The sequence below is a fragment of the Spea bombifrons genome, chromosome 4, assembly GCF_027358695.1.
Source record: "Spea bombifrons isolate aSpeBom1 chromosome 4, aSpeBom1.2.pri, whole genome shotgun sequence".
Lineage (NCBI taxonomy): Eukaryota > Metazoa > Chordata > Amphibia > Anura > Pelobatidae > Spea > Spea bombifrons.
The window spans coordinates 113697680-113709779 of NC_071090.1; the positions used below are offsets into that span (position 1 = coordinate 113697680).

The following is a 12100-nucleotide window of genomic DNA, read 5'->3' on the forward strand; positions in this document are numbered from 1 at the left end:
AGCGCCGTACAATCAACACTGGAAAGCTTTACTTGACTCAAAAGATAGTAGATAAGCGGGACGGCTTCCCTGCAAACCTTTTAGATATGCCGAACGGTTCTTAGCTGCCAAAAAATGTCTCCCGTATCTATGTGTAAAGAAACAAGATCATTTATAACGTCACCCCCTTTTCTTTCTAGACCTTAGACCAATGGTGCACACACCAGAGTTTGAGGGATATTGAATGTTTAAAGAGAATCCACCGTTAATGCCTCCTGTATTCACGGAAACAAATAGCATACGTGCAGAAGAATCGAGACACCGCCGCCTCTAAACACCAGCCAGCAATCCGCGGATGTACGGTAACGCACAGACGTCCAGACATTTCCTGAGTAACGGATATAGTGGTATCTCTACAATGCATCATGCAAATAAGGGAGTCATTTCATTTGCAGAAACATAGGCAAAACAGCATGGCCCGTACGGGGATCGAACCCGCGACCTTGGCGTTATTAGCACCACGCTCTAACCAACTGAGCTAACCGGCCACGTCGGCAGGCTCAGCAAAACAGAGGACCGTGGAAAAAACTCCAGAGTAAATGAACGTTTGGCATCAGCTATCAACAGTCTCAAGCTGTAAAACAAGCATGCCCTGTATGAGGGTCGAACTCACGACCTTCAGATTATGAGACTGACGCGCTACCTACTGCGCTAACAAGGCAAACGCTGGCTGGTGCCGGTTGCTGAAGCATCGTAAAGGACAAATAAAGGACATCCATCGTAAAGGACAAATTTCCTTCAGCATGGGTAAAAGGCAACCCTGCTTTTCCAGGGACCTGTTTTACCAATGCTCTAAAAAGAAGCTTGCATTGGCCGGGAATCGAACCCGGGCCTCCCGCGTGGCAGGCGAGAATTCTACCACTGAACCACCAATGCATCTGCAACGGCCCACTTGAAAATCCATAGAGATTCGAGTGGTCGGAAAGAAGATTTTTCCCCCTGAACAGAAAGTTATGGAAGCGGTGGTTGGGGGATCAATCAGTTAGTTGCTTATACGTGTAGCTGTAAAAGAAGCGTGCCCTGTGCGAGGACCTGACTCTCGACCTTCAGATTATGAGACCGACATTGTGGAAATGGTTGTCAACCAGAAACTCAAGGTGTCCTAGATGTAATGTAAGTGCACGTGGACCAACTCTGTGGCTGATAGCCAGCTTCAGGTCTGGCCCAAGGCTCTTGCACAGCGAGCCTGGATAGCTCAGTCGGTAGAGCATCAGACTTTTAATCTGAGGGTCCAGGGTTCAAGTCCCTGTTCGGGCGCTGCTCGCTTTATTATGCTAAAACCACGAGTTCAGCGCCGTACAATCAACACTGGAAAGCTTTACTTGACTCAAAAGATAGTAGATAAGCGGGACGGCTTCCCTGCAAACCTTTTAGATATGCCGAACGGTTCTTAGCTGCCAAAAAATGTCTCCCGTATCTATGTGTAAAGAAACAAGATCATTTATAACGTCACCCCCTTTTCTTTCTAGACCTTAGACCAATGGTGCACACACCAGAGTTTGAGGGATATTGAATGTTTAAAGAGAATCCACCGTTAATGCCTCCTGTATTCACGGAAACAAATAGCATACGTGCAGAAGAATCGAGACACCGCCGCCTCTAAACACCAGCCAGCAATCCGCGGATGTACGGTAACGCACAGACGTCCAGACATTTCCTGAGTAACGGATATAGTGGTATCTCTACAATGCATCATGCAAATAAGGGAGTCATTTCATTTGCAGAAACATAGGCAAAACAGCATGGCCCGTACGGGGATCGAACCCGCGACCTTGGCGTTATTAGCACCACGCTCTAACCAACTGAGCTAACCGGCCACGTCGGCAGGCTCGGCAAAACAGAGGACCGTGGAAAAAACTCCAGAGTAAATGAACGTTTGGCATCAGCTATCAACAGTCTCAAGCTGTAAAACAAGCATGCCCTGTATGAGGGTCGAACTCACAACCTTCAGATTATGAGACTGACGCGCTACCTACTGCGCTAACAAGGCAAACGCTGGCTGGTGCCGGTTGCTGAAGCATCGTAAAGGACAAATAAAGGACATCCATCGTAAAGGACAAATTTCCTTCAGCATGGGTAAAAGGCAACCCTGCTTTTCCAGGGACCTGTTTTACCAATGCTCTAAAAAGAAGCTTGCATTGGCCGGGAATCGAACCCGGGCCTCCCGCGTGGCAGGCGAGAATTCTACCACTGAACCACCAATGCATCTGCAACGGCCCACTTGAAAATCCATAGAGATTCGAGTGGTCGGAAAGAAGATTTTTCCCCCTGAACAGAAAGTTATGGAAGCGGTGGTTGGGGGATCAATCAGTTAGTTGCTTATACGTGTAGCTGTAAAAGAAGCGTGCCCTGTGCGAGGACCTGACTCTCGAACTTCAGATTATGAGACCGACATTGTGGAAATGGTTGTCAACCAGAAACTCAAGGTGTCCTAGATGTAATGTAAGTGCACGTGGACCAACTCTGTGGCTGATAGCCAGCTTCAGGTCTGGCCCAAGGCTCTTGCACAGCGAGCCTGGATAGCTCAGTCGGTAGAGCATCAGACTTTTAATCTGAGGGTCCAGGGTTCAAGTCCCTGTTCGGGCGCTGCTCGCTTTATTATGCTAAAACCACGAGTTCAGCGCCGTACAATCAACACTGGAAAGCTTTACTTGACTCAAAAGATAGTAGATAAGCGGGACGGCTTCCCTGCAAACCTTTTAGATATGCCGAACGGTTCTTAGCTGCCAAAAAATGTCTCCCGTATCTATGTGTAAAGAAACAAGATCATTTATAACGTCACCCCCTTTTCTTTCTAGACCTTAGACCAATGGTGCACACACCAGAGTTTGAGGGATATTGAATGTTTAAAGAGAATCCACCGTTAATGCCTCCTGTATTCACGGAAACAAATAGCATACGTGCAGAAGAATCGAGACACCGCCGCCTCTAAACACCAGCCAGCAATCCGCGGATGTACGGTAACGCACAGACGTCCAGACATTTCCTGAGTAACGGATATAGTGGTATCTCTACAATGCATCATGCAAATAAGGGAGTCATTTCATTTGCAGAAACATAGGCAAAACAGCATGGCCCGTACGGGGATCGAACCCGCGACCTTGGCGTTATTAGCACCACGCTCTAACCAACTGAGCTAACCGGCCACGTCGGCAGGCTCGGACGCAGGCTCGGATTGAGGACCGTGGAAAAAACTCCAGAGTAAATGAACGTTTGGCATCAGCTATCAACAGTCTCAAGCTGTAAAACAAGCATGCCCTGTATGAGGGTCGAACTCACGACTAGACCTGAAACAACGCATCGATAAAATCGATAATAATCGATAACGGGAATCGTTGTCGACGATTTCCGTTATCGATTCGTCGTTGGAGCGCTCGGCTCCTTTCACTTACCTCCGCCGGCGTTCCCCCGTTTCTGCTGCAGAGCTCTGTAGTGTCCGTCTGCTTGACGTTACGTAATGACGGATGTGACGCGCTTGTACGATGAAGATTTGAATAAAGTTTTGCGGTTGCACGTTGTAAGTGGAAGGATTCGGTAGCGGAGGTAGGAGTAGGAGAGAGAGAGAGAGAGAGAGAGAGAGAGAGAGAGAGAGAGAGAGAGAGAGAGAGAGAGAGAGAGAGAGAGAGAGAGAGAGAGAGAGAGAGAGAGAGAGAGAGAGAGAGAGAGAGAGAGAGAGAGAGAGAGAGAGAGAGAGAGAGAGAGAGAGAGAGAGAGAGAGAGAGAGAGAGAGAGAGAGAGAGAGAGAGAGAGAGAGAGAGAGAGAGAGAGAGAGAGAGAGAGAGAGAGAGAGAGAGAGAGAGAGAATATGATTGCCGGGTGGGAAACTGATGGGGCAGAGTGTGGGTGGGTGCAGGGCATTTTATTAAATATTTTTTTATCCGATTAATCGATTAATCGAAAAAATAATCGGCCGATTAATCGATTAATAAAATAATCGTTAGTTGCAGCCCTACTCACGACCTTCAGATTATGAGACTGACGCGCTACCTACTGCGCTAACAAGGCAAACGCTGGCTGGTGCCGGTTGCTGAAGCATCGTAAAGGACAAATAAAGGACATCCATCGTAAAGGACAAATTTCCTTCAGCATGGGTAAAAGGCAACCCTGCTTTTCCAGGGACCTGTTTTACCAATGCTCTAAAAAGAAGCTTGCATTGGCCGGGAATCGAACCCGGGCCTCCCGCGTGGCAGGCGAGAATTCTACCACTGAACCACCAATGCATCTGCAACGGCCCACTTGAAAATCCATAGAGATTCGAGTGGTCGGAAAGAAGATTTTTCCCCCTGAACAGAAAGTTATGGAAGCGGTGGTTGGGGGATCAATCAGTTAGTTGCTTATACGTGTAGCTGTAAAAGAAGCGTGCCCTGTGCGAGGACCTGACTCTCGACCTTCAGATTATGAGACCGACATTGTGGAAATGGTTGTCAACCAGAAACTCAAGGTGTCCTAGATGTAATGTAAGTGCACGTGGACCAACTCTGTGGCTGATAGCCAGCTTCAGGTCTGGCCCAAGGCTCTTGCACAGCGAGCCTGGATAGCTCAGTCGGTAGAGCATCAGACTTTTAATCTGAGGGTCCAGGGTTCAAGTCCCTGTTCGGGCGCTGCTCGCTTTATTATGCTAAAACCACGAGTTCAGCGCCGTACAATCAACACTGGAAAGCTTTACTTGACTCAAAAGATAGTAGATAAGCGGGACGGCTTCCCTGCAAACCTTTTAGATATGCCGAACGGTTCTTAGCTGCCAAAAAATGTCTCCCGTATCTATGTGTAAAGAAACAAGATCATTTATAACGTCACCCCCTTTTCTTTCTAGACCTTAGACCAATGGTGCACACACCAGAGTTTGAGGGATATTGAATGTTTAAAGAGAATCCACCGTTAATGCCTCCTGTATTCACGGAAACAAATAGCATACGTGCAGAAGAATCGAGACACCGCCGCCTCTAAACACCAGCCAGCAATCCGCGGATGTACGGTAACGCACAGACGTCCAGACATTTCCTGAGTAACGGATATAGTGGTATCTCTACAATGCATCATGCAAATAAGGGAGTCATTTCATTTGCAGAAACATAGGCAAAACAGCATGGCCCGTACGGGGATCGAACCCGCGACCTTGGCGTTATTAGCACCACGCTCTAACCAACTGAGCTAACCGGCCACGTCGGCAGGCTCGGACGCAGGCTCGGATTGAGGACCGTGGAAAAAACTCCAGAGTAAATGAACGTTTGGCATCAGCTATCAACAGTCTCAAGCTGTAAAACAAGCATGCCCTGTATGAGGGTCGAACTCACGACCTTCAGATTATGAGACTGACGCGCTACCTACTGCGCTAACAAGGCAAACGCTGGCTGGTGCCGGTTGCTGAAGCATTCGTAAAGGACAAATAAAGGACATCCATCGTAAAGGACAAATTTCCTTCAGCATGGGTAAAAGGCAACCCTGCTTTTCCAGGGACCTGTTTTACCAATGCTCTAAAAAGAAGCTTGCATTGGCCGGGAATCGAACCCGGGCCTCCCGCGTGGCAGGCGAGAATTCTACCACTGAACCACCAATGCATCTGCAACGGCCCACTGAAAATCCATAGAGATTCGAGTGGTCGGAAAGAAGATTTTTCCCCCTGAACAGAAAGTTATGGAAGCGGTGGTTGGGGGATCAATCAGTTAGTTGCTTATACGTGTAGCTGTAAAAGAAGCGTGCCCTGTGCGAGGACCTGACTCTCGAACTTCAGATTATGAGACCGACATTGTGGAAATGGTTGTCAACCAGAAACTCAAGGTGTTCTAGATGTAATGTAAGTGCACGTGGACCAACTCTGTGGCTGATAGCCAGCTTCAGGTCTGGCCCAAGGCTCTTGCACAGCGAGCCTGGATAGCTCAGTCGGTAGAGCATCAGACTTTTAATCTGAGGGTCCAGGGTTCAAGTCCCTGTTCGGGCGCTGCTCGCTTTATTATGCTAAAACCACGAGTTCAGCGCCGTACAATCAACACTGGAAAGCTTTACTTGACTCAAAAGATAGTAGATAAGCGGGACGGCTTCCCTGCAAACCTTTTAGATATGCCGAACGGTTCTTAGCTGCCAAAAAATGTCTCCCGTATCTATGTGTAAAGAAACAAGATCATTTATAACGTCACCCCCTTTTCTTTCTAGACCTTAGACCAATGGTGCACACACCAGAGTTTGAGGGATATTGAATGTTTAAAGAGAATCCACCGTTAATGCCTCCTGTATTCACGGAAACAAATAGCATACGTGCAGAAGAATCGAGACACCGCCGCCTCTAAACACCAGCCAGCAATCCGCGGATGTACGGTAACGCACAGACGTCCAGACATTTCCTGAGTAACGGATATAGTGGTATCTCTACAATGCATCATGCAAATAAGGGAGTCATTTCATTTGCAGAAACATAGGCAAAACAGCATGGCCCGTACGGGGATCGAACCCGCGACCTTGGCGTTATTAGCACCACGCTCTAACCAACTGAGCTAACCGGCCACGTCGGCAGGCTCGGACGCAGGCTCGGATTGAGGACCGTGGAAAAAACTCCAGAGTAAATGAACGTTTGGCATCAGCTATCAACAGTCTCAAGCTGTAAAACAAGCATGCCCTGTATGAGGGTCGAACTCACGACCTTCAGATTATGAGACTGACGCGCTACCTACTGCGCTAACAAGGCAAACGCTGGCTGGTGCCGGTTGCTGAAGCATCGTAAAGGACAAATAAAGGACATCCATCGTAAAGGACAAATTTCCTTCAGCATGGGTAAAAGGCAACCCTGCTTTTCCAGGGACCTGTTTTACCAATGCTCTAAAAAGAAGCTTGCATTGGCCGGGAATCGAACCCGGGCCTCCCGCGTGGCAGGCGAGAATTCTACCACTGAACCACCAATGCATCTGCAACGGCCCACTTGAAAATCCATAGAGATTCGAGTGGTCGGAAAGAAGATTTTTCCCCCTGAACAGAAAGTTATGGAAGCGGTGGTTGGGGGATCAATCAGTTAGTTGCTTATACGTGTAGCTGTAAAAGAAGCGTGCCCTGTGCGAGGACCTGACTCTCGACCTTCAGATTATGAGACCGACATTGTGGAAATGGTTGTCAACCAGAAACTCAAGGTGTCCTAGATGTAATGTAAGTGCACGTGGACCAACTCTGTGGCTGATAGCCAGCTTCAGGTCTGGCCCAAGGCTCTTGCACAGCGAGCCTGGATAGCTCAGTCGGTAGAGCATCAGACTTTTAATCTGAGGGTCCAGGGTTCAAGTCCCTGTTCGGGCGCTGCTCGCTTTATTATGCTAAAACCACGAGTTCAGCGCCGTACAATCAACACTGGAAAGCTTTACTTGACTCAAAAGATAGTAGATAAGCGGGACGGCTTCCCTGCAAACCTTTTAGATATGCCGAACGGTTCTTAGCTGCCAAAAAATGTCTCCCGTATCTATGTGTAAAGAAACAAGATCATTTATAACGTCACCCCCTTTTCTTTCTAGACCTTAGACCAATGGTGCACACACCAGAGTTTGAGGGATATTGAATGTTTAAAGAGAATCCACCGTTAATGCCTCCTGTATTCACGGAAACAAATAGCATACGTGCAGAAGAATCGAGACACCGCCGCCTCTAAACACCAGCCAGCAATCCGCGGATGTACGGTAACGCACAGACGTCCAGACATTTCCTGAGTAACGGATATAGTGGTATCTCTACAATGCATCATGCAAATAAGGGAGTCATTTCATTTGCAGAAACATAGGCAAAACAGCATGGCCCGTACGGGGATCGAACCCGCGACCTTGGCGTTATTAGCACCACGCTCTAACCAACTGAGCTAACCGGCCACGTCGGCAGGCTCGGACGCAGGCTCGGATTGAGGACCGTGGAAAAAACTCCAGAGTAAATGAACGTTTGGCATCAGCTATCAACAGTCTCAAGCTGTAAAACAAGCATGCCCTGTATGAGGGTCGAACTCACGACCTTCAGATTATGAGACTGACGCGCTACCTACTGCGCTAACAAGGCAAACGCTGGCTGGTGCCGGTTGCTGAAGCATCGTAAAGGACAAATAAAGGACATCCATCGTAAAGGACAAATTTCCTTCAGCATGGGTAAAAGGCAACCCTGCTTTTCCAGGGACCTGTTTTACCAATGCTCTAAAAAGAAGCTTGCATTGGCCGGGAATCGAACCCGGGCCTCCCGCGTGGCAGGCGAGAATTCTACCACTGAACCACCAATGCATCTGCAACGGCCCACTTGAAAATCCATAGAGATTCGAGTGGTCGGAAAGAAGATTTTTCCCCCTGAACAGAAAGTTATGGAAGCGGTGGTTGGGGGATCAATCAGTTAGTTGCTTATACGTGTAGCTGTAAAAGAAGCGTGCCCTGTGCGAGGACCTGACTCTCGAACTTCAGATTATGAGACCGACATTGTGGAAATGGTTGTCAACCAGAAACTCAAGGTGTTCTAGATGTAATGTAAGTGCACGTGGACCAACTCTGTGGCTGATAGCCAGCTTCAGGTCTGGCCCAAGGCTCTTGCACAGCGAGCCTGGATAGCTCAGTCGGTAGAGCATCAGACTTTTAATCTGAGGGTCCAGGGTTCAAGTCCCTGTTCGGGCGCTGCTCGCTTTATTATGCTAAAACCACGAGTTCAGCGCCGTACAATCAACACTGGAAAGCTTTACTTGACTCAAAAGATAGTAGATAAGCGGGACGGCTTCCCTGCAAACCTTTTAGATATGCCGAACGGTTCTTAGCTGCCAAAAAATGTCTCCCGTATCTATGTGTAAAGAAACAAGATCATTTATAACGTCACCCCCTTTTCTTTCTAGACCTTAGACCAATGGTGCACACACCAGAGTTTGAGGGATATTGAATGTTTAAAGAGAATCCACCGTTAATGCCTCCTGTATTCACGGAAACAAATAGCATACGTGCAGAAGAATCGAGACACCGCCGCCTCTAAACACCAGCCAGCAATCCGCGGATGTACGGTAACGCACAGACGTCCAGACATTTCCTGAGTAACGGATATAGTGGTATCTCTACAATGCATCATGCAAATAAGGGAGTCATTTCATTTGCAGAAACATAGGCAAAACAGCATGGCCCGTACGGGGATCGAACCCGCGACCTTGGCGTTATTAGCACCACGCTCTAACCAACTGAGCTAACCGGCCACGTCGGCAGGCTCGGACGCAGGCTCGGATTGAGGACCGTGGAAAAAACTCCAGAGTAAATGAACGTTTGGCATCAGCTATCAACAGTCTCAAGCTGTAAAACAAGCATGCCCTGTATGAGGGTCGAACTCACGACCTTCAGATTATGAGACTGACGCGCTACCTACTGCGCTAACAAGGCAAACGCTGGCTGGTGCCGGTTGCTGAAGCATCGTAAAGGACAAATAAAGGACATCCATCGTAAAGGACAAATTTCCTTCAGCATGGGTAAAAGGCAACCCTGCTTTTCCAGGGACCTGTTTTACCAATGCTCTAAAAAGAAGCTTGCATTGGCCGGGAATCGAACCCGGGCCTCCCGCGTGGCAGGCGAGAATTCTACCACTGAACCACCAATGCATCTGCAACGGCCCACTTGAAAATCCATAGAGATTCGAGTGGTCGGAAAGAAGATTTTTCCCCCTGAACAGAAAGTTATGGAAGCGGTGGTTGGGGGATCAATCAGTTAGTTGCTTATACGTGTAGCTGTAAAAGAAGCGTGCCCTGTGCGAGGACCTGACTCTCGACCTTCAGATTATGAGACCGACATTGTGGAAATGGTTGTCAACCAGAAACTCAAGGTGTCCTAGATGTAATGTAAGTGCACGTGGACCAACTCTGTGGCTGATAGCCAGCTTCAGGTCTGGCCCAAGGCTCTTGCACAGCGAGCCTGGATAGCTCAGTCGGTAGAGCATCAGACTTTTAATCTGAGGGTCCAGGGTTCAAGTCCCTGTTCGGGCGCTGCTCGCTTTATTATGCTAAAACCACGAGTTCAGCGCCGTACAATCAACACTGGAAAGCTTTACTTGACTCAAAAGATAGTAGATAAGCGGGACGGCTTCCCTGCAAACCTTTTAGATATGCCGAACGGTTCTTAGCTGCCAAAAAATGTCTCCCGTATCTATGTGTAAAGAAACAAGATCATTTATAACGTCACCCCCTTTTCTTTCTAGACCTTAGACCAATGGTGCACACACCAGAGTTTGAGGGATATTGAATGTTTAAAGAGAATCCACCGTTAATGCCTCCTGTATTCACGGAAACAAATAGCATACGTGCAGAAGAATCGAGACACCGCCGCCTCTAAACACCAGCCAGCAATCCGCGGATGTACGGTAACGCACAGACGTCCAGACATTTCCTGAGTAACGGATATAGTGGTATCTCTACAATGCATCATGCAAATAAGGGAGTCATTTCATTTGCAGAAACATAGGCAAAACAGCATGGCCCGTACGGGGATCGAACCCGCGACCTTGGCGTTATTAGCACCACGCTCTAACCAACTGAGCTAACCGGCCACGTCGGCAGGCTCGGCAAAACAGAGGACCGTGGAAAAAACTCCAGAGTAAATGAACGTTTGGCATCAGCTATCAACAGTCTCAAGCTGTAAAACAAGCATGCCCTGTATGAGGGTCGAACTCACAACCTTCAGATTATGAGACTGACGCGCTACCTACTGCGCTAACAAGGCAAACGCTGGCTGGTGCCGGTTGCTGAAGCATCGTAAAGGACAAATAAAGGACATCCATCGTAAAGGACAAATTTCCTTCAGCATGGGTAAAAGGCAACCCTGCTTTTCCAGGGACCTGTTTTACCAATGCTCTAAAAAGAAGCTTGCATTGGCCGGGAATCGAACCCGGGCCTCCCGCGTGGCAGGCGAGAATTCTACCACTGAACCACCAATGCATCTGCAACGGCCGACTTGAAAATCCATAGAGATTCGAGTGGTCGGAAAGAAGATTTTTCCCCCTGAACAGAAAGTTATGGAAGCGGTGGTTGGGGGATCAATCAGTTAGTTGCTTATACGTGTAGCTGTAAAAGAAGCGTGCCCTGTGCGAGGACCTGACTCTCGACCTTCAGATTATGAGACCGACATTGTGGAAATGGTTGTCAACCAGAAACTCAAGGTGTCCTAGATGTAATGTAAGTGCACGTGGACCAACTCTGTGGCTGATAGCCAGCTTCAGGTCTGGCCCAAGGCTCTTGCACAGCGAGCCTGGATAGCTCAGTCGGTAGAGCATCAGACTTTTAATCTGAGGGTCCAGGGTTCAAGTCCCTGTTCGGGCGCTGCTCGCTTTATTATGCTAAAACCACGAGTTCAGCGCCGTACAATCAACACTGGAAAGCTTTACTTGACTCAAAAGATAGTAGATAAGCGGGACGGCTTCCCTGCAAACCTTTTAGATATGCCGAACGGTTCTTAGCTGCCAAAAAATGTCTCCCGTATCTATGTGTAAAGAAACAAGATCATTTATAACGTCACCCCCTTTTCTTTCTAGACCTTAGACCAATAGTGCACACACCAGAGTTTGAGGGATATTGAATGTTTAAAGAGAATCCACCGTTAATGCCTCCTGTATTCACGGAAACAAATAGCATACGTGCAGAAGAATCGAGACAACGCCGCCTCTCAACACAAGCCAGCAATCCGCGGATGTACGGTAACGCACAGACGTCCAGACATTTCCTGAGTAACGGATATAGTGGTATCTCTACAATGCATCATGCAAATAAGGGAGTCATTTCATTTGCAGAAACATAGGCAAAACAGCATGGCCCGTACGGGGATCGAACCCGCGACCTTGGCGTTATTAGCACCACGCTCTAACCAACTGAGCTAACCGGCCACGTCGGCAGGCTTGGCAAAACAGAGGACCGTGGAAAAAACTCCAGAGTAAATGAACGTTTGGCATCAGCTATCAACAGTCTCAAGCTGTAAAACAAGCATGCCCTGTATGAGGGTCGAACTCACAACCTTCAGATTATGAGACTGACGCGCTACCTACTGCGCTAACAAGGCAAACGCTGGCTGGTGCCGGTTGCTGAAGCATCGTAAAGGACAAATAAAGG

General features: G+C 48.2%; 25 non-coding genes across 25 annotated transcripts; 8 read left to right on the forward strand and 17 right to left on the reverse strand.

Moving 5' to 3' along the window:
• Positions 1 to 453: 453 nt before the first annotated feature.
• On the reverse strand, positions 454 to 527 carry TRNAI-AAU (transfer RNA isoleucine (anticodon AAU)). The gene has a single exon. It is a non-coding gene; the product is annotated as a tRNA-Ile (tRNA).
• Positions 528 to 844: 317 nt separating this feature from the next.
• TRNAG-GCC (transfer RNA glycine (anticodon GCC)) lies at positions 845 to 915 on the reverse strand. Its single transcript has one exon. It is a non-coding gene; the product is annotated as a tRNA-Gly (tRNA).
• Positions 916 to 1223: 308 nt separating this feature from the next.
• TRNAK-UUU (transfer RNA lysine (anticodon UUU)) lies at positions 1224 to 1296 on the forward strand. Its single transcript has one exon. It is a non-coding gene; the product is annotated as a tRNA-Lys (tRNA).
• Positions 1297 to 1782: 486 nt separating this feature from the next.
• Positions 1783 to 1856, reverse strand: TRNAI-AAU (transfer RNA isoleucine (anticodon AAU)). The gene has a single exon. It is a non-coding gene; the product is annotated as a tRNA-Ile (tRNA).
• A 317-nt stretch (positions 1857 to 2173) lies between these two features.
• On the reverse strand, positions 2174 to 2244 carry TRNAG-GCC (transfer RNA glycine (anticodon GCC)). The gene has a single exon. It is a non-coding gene; the product is annotated as a tRNA-Gly (tRNA).
• Positions 2245 to 2552: 308 nt separating this feature from the next.
• On the forward strand, positions 2553 to 2625 carry TRNAK-UUU (transfer RNA lysine (anticodon UUU)). The gene has a single exon. It is a non-coding gene; the product is annotated as a tRNA-Lys (tRNA).
• A 486-nt stretch (positions 2626 to 3111) lies between these two features.
• On the reverse strand, positions 3112 to 3185 carry TRNAI-AAU (transfer RNA isoleucine (anticodon AAU)). Its single transcript has one exon. It is a non-coding gene; the product is annotated as a tRNA-Ile (tRNA).
• Positions 3186 to 4188: 1003 nt separating this feature from the next.
• TRNAG-GCC (transfer RNA glycine (anticodon GCC)) lies at positions 4189 to 4259 on the reverse strand. Its single transcript has one exon. It is a non-coding gene; the product is annotated as a tRNA-Gly (tRNA).
• Positions 4260 to 4567: 308 nt separating this feature from the next.
• TRNAK-UUU (transfer RNA lysine (anticodon UUU)) lies at positions 4568 to 4640 on the forward strand. Its single transcript has one exon. It is a non-coding gene; the product is annotated as a tRNA-Lys (tRNA).
• Positions 4641 to 5126: 486 nt separating this feature from the next.
• TRNAI-AAU (transfer RNA isoleucine (anticodon AAU)) lies at positions 5127 to 5200 on the reverse strand. Its single transcript has one exon. It is a non-coding gene; the product is annotated as a tRNA-Ile (tRNA).
• A 326-nt stretch (positions 5201 to 5526) lies between these two features.
• Positions 5527 to 5597, reverse strand: TRNAG-GCC (transfer RNA glycine (anticodon GCC)). Its single transcript has one exon. It is a non-coding gene; the product is annotated as a tRNA-Gly (tRNA).
• Positions 5598 to 5904: 307 nt separating this feature from the next.
• On the forward strand, positions 5905 to 5977 carry TRNAK-UUU (transfer RNA lysine (anticodon UUU)). The gene has a single exon. It is a non-coding gene; the product is annotated as a tRNA-Lys (tRNA).
• Positions 5978 to 6463: 486 nt separating this feature from the next.
• Positions 6464 to 6537, reverse strand: TRNAI-AAU (transfer RNA isoleucine (anticodon AAU)). The gene has a single exon. It is a non-coding gene; the product is annotated as a tRNA-Ile (tRNA).
• Positions 6538 to 6862: 325 nt separating this feature from the next.
• On the reverse strand, positions 6863 to 6933 carry TRNAG-GCC (transfer RNA glycine (anticodon GCC)). The gene has a single exon. It is a non-coding gene; the product is annotated as a tRNA-Gly (tRNA).
• Positions 6934 to 7241: 308 nt separating this feature from the next.
• On the forward strand, positions 7242 to 7314 carry TRNAK-UUU (transfer RNA lysine (anticodon UUU)). Its single transcript has one exon. It is a non-coding gene; the product is annotated as a tRNA-Lys (tRNA).
• Positions 7315 to 7800: 486 nt separating this feature from the next.
• Positions 7801 to 7874, reverse strand: TRNAI-AAU (transfer RNA isoleucine (anticodon AAU)). Its single transcript has one exon. It is a non-coding gene; the product is annotated as a tRNA-Ile (tRNA).
• A 325-nt stretch (positions 7875 to 8199) lies between these two features.
• Positions 8200 to 8270, reverse strand: TRNAG-GCC (transfer RNA glycine (anticodon GCC)). The gene has a single exon. It is a non-coding gene; the product is annotated as a tRNA-Gly (tRNA).
• A 308-nt stretch (positions 8271 to 8578) lies between these two features.
• On the forward strand, positions 8579 to 8651 carry TRNAK-UUU (transfer RNA lysine (anticodon UUU)). The gene has a single exon. It is a non-coding gene; the product is annotated as a tRNA-Lys (tRNA).
• Positions 8652 to 9137: 486 nt separating this feature from the next.
• TRNAI-AAU (transfer RNA isoleucine (anticodon AAU)) lies at positions 9138 to 9211 on the reverse strand. The gene has a single exon. It is a non-coding gene; the product is annotated as a tRNA-Ile (tRNA).
• Positions 9212 to 9536: 325 nt separating this feature from the next.
• TRNAG-GCC (transfer RNA glycine (anticodon GCC)) lies at positions 9537 to 9607 on the reverse strand. Its single transcript has one exon. It is a non-coding gene; the product is annotated as a tRNA-Gly (tRNA).
• Positions 9608 to 9915: 308 nt separating this feature from the next.
• On the forward strand, positions 9916 to 9988 carry TRNAK-UUU (transfer RNA lysine (anticodon UUU)). The gene has a single exon. It is a non-coding gene; the product is annotated as a tRNA-Lys (tRNA).
• Positions 9989 to 10474: 486 nt separating this feature from the next.
• TRNAI-AAU (transfer RNA isoleucine (anticodon AAU)) lies at positions 10475 to 10548 on the reverse strand. The gene has a single exon. It is a non-coding gene; the product is annotated as a tRNA-Ile (tRNA).
• Positions 10549 to 10865: 317 nt separating this feature from the next.
• On the reverse strand, positions 10866 to 10936 carry TRNAG-GCC (transfer RNA glycine (anticodon GCC)). The gene has a single exon. It is a non-coding gene; the product is annotated as a tRNA-Gly (tRNA).
• Positions 10937 to 11244: 308 nt separating this feature from the next.
• TRNAK-UUU (transfer RNA lysine (anticodon UUU)) lies at positions 11245 to 11317 on the forward strand. The gene has a single exon. It is a non-coding gene; the product is annotated as a tRNA-Lys (tRNA).
• A 486-nt stretch (positions 11318 to 11803) lies between these two features.
• On the reverse strand, positions 11804 to 11877 carry TRNAI-AAU (transfer RNA isoleucine (anticodon AAU)). The gene has a single exon. It is a non-coding gene; the product is annotated as a tRNA-Ile (tRNA).
• Between the last annotated feature and the right edge of the window lie 223 nt (positions 11878 to 12100).